General features: G+C 40.6%; 1 protein-coding gene across 2 annotated transcripts in view; it reads left to right on the top strand.

Moving 5' to 3' along the window:
* Positions 1-5,843, top strand: part of CDH7 (cadherin 7) — a 382,946-nt gene that overhangs the window by 31,300 nt on the left and 345,803 nt on the right. The gene's annotated exons all lie outside the window — the stretch shown is intronic.

Genomic DNA, 5,843 nt, shown 5'->3' with positions numbered 1-5,843 from the left:
TCATCATTGAGGCAGATGTAGTAGCTGCCTCTAGTGGTCCGTTTTCTCTGCGGGATTATTGGCTGCTGTGGAGCCCCGCCCCCCCTGCACCAGGCAGTTCTTATTATCACAGTGGAGGCTCCGCTGGATGTTGCCTCACGACTCTCTGTGTCTTCCTGGAGCAGTGCAGCATTTGTGAGTTTACACTATACAAATGATTTGAAGACTACAAAGATTATATATGATTATATTTATAATTTAGAAATAATTACTTTGTATTTTCCAGATTATTTTTATAATAAAAACTGTGTAGTATGACAGGTGAGGCACTGCCTCCCCTGCCTCCCCTGACTGCACGTCCCTGCAACACAGGGCTAGTCCTCCACGCATGTTAGGCCCTATCTCCCCCCCAACAAGTACAAAAGCATTGCAATGCTTTTGAAGTTGACAAGTAGCTCCCTGACAAGGAGCTGGCAGGGAGCTACTTGTCGCATACCCGGTCGCAGCGGCTGCGGGTGATGTCATGCAGCCGCCATGGCCCATCCCCCATATAGTTCGGGAATGCCTGCATTGCCCGGACCGCACCCCAAAAACGGCTGCCACAAGCCACCAGCCCATCCCCTCTGGCCCAACGAATGTCTCTGCTTGTCAATCAGGCAAAGGCAAACGCTGGGCAGAGATGCCGATAGCATCTCTAGCATGGACATGCACACTGCGGTGCATGTGCAGTTCAGATCTGATCACCCGCTGTGTGAAAATGCACAGCAGCAATCAGGTCTGAATTAGCCCCTGTGTGCGCACGCGCAGTACATCTCCTGCACGTGTGCACTGGGCATAAAGAGTTCAGTATGTGATCACAATGCTGATACGATCTATACTGAATAAGGCCCTTTGTATCAATCAATAATCATGCAGGTTATGTTGACTCATGAAGTTTTAGTTTACACGTCAATCCAGTAGATGGTGCGCCAAGACAAATACTACATGCTATGGTTACACACAATGCAAGCTGATATAAAAGGTGGTCCATAAGTTTGGAAATACCCTTATAAAAATAAATGGGTATGGAAATTTTAATCCAAAAAAATGCAAATGAAAGCTCACTTAAACTTGAGAATAAATAAAGATTTGTTAAATGAAGAATAACACTGTTTTTCTTATGAAATTCTGCATATGTTTGATATGTCATATGACTACCTTCCCAATTAAAAAATTAGAGTTGTATCCAAGATGGCTGACTTCAGGATAGCCACCATACATACCCTAAAAAGTTTTCTCCCACTCCTATATCATATATGTAGACACTGGAATAATATTTCCTTACTCATTTTCTTTTTATAAGGGTGTTTCAATACATATGGACCACCCTGTATATCATAGTGTTGCTGGTCATGTTGCTCGCAACCATTTAGTGTTAGGTTAATTACTGTACAGTAGCAATGGATTTTTCATCTATAAAATAATATTTGTTTAACTAAAGTGAACTGGTCTTTGTAAAATTAGTTCCGCTGAGCAATATAAGACAACTACAACAGTAAAATAAATAAATTATTCAAAATGTTTTCTAGAGTGTTAATGAACCAGCAAGTTTGTTACTAAAATCAATGTTAAATTAGTAGGTACCTGAATGTTTGTTGGAGGGAATAATAATGATCAGTAATAAATTGCTCTAGATTGGCTTTTTTTGTTGAAATAACCATTTTTTTGTTCATGAAAGCTTAGGTTAGTTCCTTGATTTGTCCTTTGAATGTTTGAAAAGACACTGCAATTTAAAGCAGTGATATGGTCAGAGGGGTTCGGTATGATTTACAGAAGGCCAGGATGCCGGACGTCAATAAACTGACAGCGGCATCCCAGACACCAGTATGACGGCAGCAGGGCAGGTGCAAAGAGTGGGCTCACCACAGGTTCTATTCCAACTCTATGGGTGTTGTGGACACCCATGAGTAGGAATAACCCCTGAGCGCTGGGATTTTGGATGTTGGAATTGTCGGCTGACAGGATTCCTGCACCAGTATCCGAATTTGCAGACAGCAGGAAATTTAACTGCATCCCGGTCAGAGATGTATTTTGGCAGTACAGTAACTGATGAATGACAAGGAAAACTACCCAGATAATATAAAATTCAGTACATTTCCATAACATATATTGTTGCTCACATCAGGAACTGTACAGTACTACACGTCTATACGTACATTTACAGTAAATGTTGAGTAAGCCATGGTACTGTACGTACAATTAGATAATTAACTGCAGGTTTTCAAATGTCTTTTTATTACACTAATAGTATACCCACAAATATTTCTAGTGAATCATTTTAACGCCTTCTTAAGTTTCATCTTTTTTCCATTTACATTTCTATTTACAGTATTTACAGAATTACTGTAATTAAAGAGCGACTATTGGCTACACAGAAAAAGGAGGCAGGCAAAGTGGGCTATAGCAATATTCAGGAGAATGAAGTTCAATATTAAAATAGTAATAAGAGCATCATTGTGGGTATTGGCATTTGGAAACAAAATAGTGCTTAGTCAATCAATAGCCTGCAATTCTTAAAAAATTTTTCACATTATGGGGGTATTCAAATTGTGAGGTTTTTTTTGACTAGATAAAAATAACAGCACTTTTTGCCAGTTTGCAGGTCGAATTTACATCCAACTATTCAAAGCCCTGCCTGGTTTTTCGACTGGTCAAAAAATCCAGCCGGGAGAAGACCATGTGGATCGACAAATTCACGGGCATTTTCGATAGTTTTTTGGTCCATTTTCACCCATGCAGATTTGATTTTAAAAAATCGAAAAGACATGATGATAATGGATCAAAAACCTGGCGAAAACGGCCACTATTGAATAGTCAACTGTCAAATAAGTGCCGGTTTTCTGACTGTCAACAAACTTGGCACAGATTGAATACCCCCCAATGTAGGAATGAGGGCTCGTTATAACATCAGTTGATTACACATTACATTATCGAAACAATAATTGTTATTAATTGTATACCAAACTGAATTAGTATATTCTATACTAAGTACTGTGTGTTTTGCACAAACACTGAAAGTTGTGCAAAGTCTTTCTTACAACGTATGTTTTTTGTAACATTACTCTTGTTTGTATGGACGTGTGAATTTATTATCATGGCTGTATTGTGTGGATTATAGAAGGCTCAAATGTTTGCTTTATCTAATGTTTAAAGCAGGTCAACTTTAGTAGGATTGGACATGGCAATATGACATTGATTGTGGTAGAATCAAATGTTTGCTCCTTATGATGGATAAATCTAATCACTCATGGGAGTATTGTGTTGTTCCAAGCTGAATGTGGATTTCTTCAACATTGCAACCATTTTGGAGCCATAATTCAAAAATAGAATTTTCTTCTTGAGCATTCAATTCTCCAATGAACCGCATATTTGATTATGTAAAAATATACAATTCAATATGACGAAATGCAGTAATTTGAAAGTATCTGCATAGTCAGAGCCATGAAAATATATGTTGCCCTAATGTTTGTACTTAATTGAAAGTAGATTTATTAGTGCAATAGAAAATATAATTGATTAAATTAATACAATAATCAAACTATTGTCACAATTCTTGTCAAGTTTTTATTTTATTTGTGAATTAAAATCAGAGATGTGCAGTTTGATTCTCTAGAAATCAGAATCCACACAAATTTTGGGGATCCGAAATTAACTAAAATGCGATACAGATCTCCCGTGGAGATTCAAATGGAGTCCTGGATGGGATCTACCCACGGTTCGAAATTCAGACTTTAAATCTAAAATTTGGGTTTTGTATTGTAAAAATTACATGATTTTAGCTGTTCTTTTTATCAATTAATATTTTTTTTTATTGATTATTACTGAACCAGAAATTTAATCTGAACCAAAACCCATGAGGGTGGTTTTAACAAAACCAAAGCACAGGGGTCTGTGCACATCTCTAATTAAAAAAATGACAACCATCTCCAATATCTGTAATGACCTGCAATGAATAGCGCTAGATAGAGTATTTGCTGTTATATAGCAAATTCATGCTTAAATATTTTGCAGATGTATAAGGCCTCCCAGATTATTTATAATGTTTATAGACATGTTATTTTAAGTATTTTCTCAATAATGATGAAGAAAAGGAACTGGAGTCAATTTTTTCATGACAGTCAATATTGCTGTTGGTAAAAGTATTATGCAGAGAAATTGGAAAGTGTAAATGTTGCCATCATTACTTTGGGGGCAGTGGCATAACAAGGGGGTTGCATATAGGGCTCTTTGCTCTGTGTGCCATTGCAGAGGGGGATTGTCATCAGTCCTACATGGGTGCAGTACTGTATGTGCAGTGTCCAGCAGGACGCACACGGTGCACCCGGTTTTATAATACTTAACCTGCAAAGTCCCACGTCGGTGGCAGCAGCCCTGCAGAAACCACTGGGAAAATGGTGCAGCTGCAATTTTCCCACAGTTTTGCACATGTTTTGCACATGTGCACTATACTCTGGGACAGCACTAGCATCTTCTAGTGACCCTAGTGCCCAGAGTCTATATGGGTAAGTATAATAGCACAAAAAACTATGTGTGACATCACATGCTACAGGGGGGAGCTGTGAACACTGCATGGGGGTGCCACAAGTGCTGCAGGGTGAGCTGGGTATCTGTGGAGTGGTGGCCCCCCGGTGTGTCCTCTCTTTCTGGAGTCCCTATTTGATAATCTGCTGTGCTACCTCTCACTCTGTCACATGATCCCTGGCTTCAGATGTATGGCCAATGAGGTCCATGGGGGGAGGGTCTAAGCTGCATTGTAAAGGAGAACAATATGAATACCCTTCAACAGAAAACAGCTCTCTAATTCATGGCACTGTCAACTCCAGTCAGTGGCGTAACATGCCAGGTGTGGGGGTGCGGTCCACACCTGGGTGTCACCCTCAAAAGGAGTGACACCAAAGTGACAGCTCTTCTGCAGTGACAGGAACTGGGTGCTGCAGTGTGATATTCTCCTGCAGCACTCGGTTCCTGTTACACATGAAAAGCCAGCACTGCCCTCAGCCCAGTCTTTGGGGGCAGCCATCATCTTTGAGGATACTAGACACACCAAAAGATGCTGAACACACCCCTCGGAGTGAAGATATGGAGACCTCAGTGAGACCATGCCCCCTTTTGTTAGGCCACATCCCTTTTTATGGCGGCTGCGCCGGAGGTGCGGGGGGAGCAGTGCAGAGTGCCCACCGGCTGTCACCACACCTGGTGATACCTCTGACTTCAGCACTGCTGATTTGGAGAAATGTCCCCCTCTGCAGTCCGGGCCCATATAAACAGTACATGCTCACCCCTCTTGCCTACTCTGATTGGGACTCAAAGGTACAGTAAGCAGGAGATATCCATGTATGTTAATTTTCACCTGTTTTTGTAGAAATAAAGGGATAATGACTATACCCCTAACTGTGGCTGTAGTTACTATGTTTAGTTGACTGTATTCACTGGGTTCAGTAGAGCAGCTCCCCCCTGTGAATTGAGGGGAAGATAAACTTCTGCTGCTGCTTCTTCTTCCTGGCCAGGTGGATAATTGTCTGAGTGCAAGCAAAATATTAATTCCCTGGAAACTATGGAGGTAAGTGTCTCGCTTGATGTTTTAATAGATCAGATTTATTGTTTGTTCAGGTGTTAGTAAAAGAATGTATTTTAAATAAAATGATTTTTCATTCCCTGAGGTTATGTCTAGGACTGACTGTGGTTGTTTTGATGAAACATACAGTATGTTTGAGTGGGGTTGTGTATACGTGACCAGAGGTCAGGAGACCACCGGTCACCATACTGACGCCGGGATCCCAGCTTTTAAATATCCATGCGGGGGGGGAGAAGCGCAACTAAGCCCC

This window comes from Pseudophryne corroboree, chromosome 5 (assembly GCF_028390025.1).
Source record: "Pseudophryne corroboree isolate aPseCor3 chromosome 5, aPseCor3.hap2, whole genome shotgun sequence".
NCBI classification, from domain to species: Eukaryota; Metazoa; Chordata; class Amphibia; order Anura; family Myobatrachidae; genus Pseudophryne; species Pseudophryne corroboree.
Note: the sequence above shows the minus strand (reverse complement) of the source record. Positions and strands in the feature narration are given on the sequence as shown.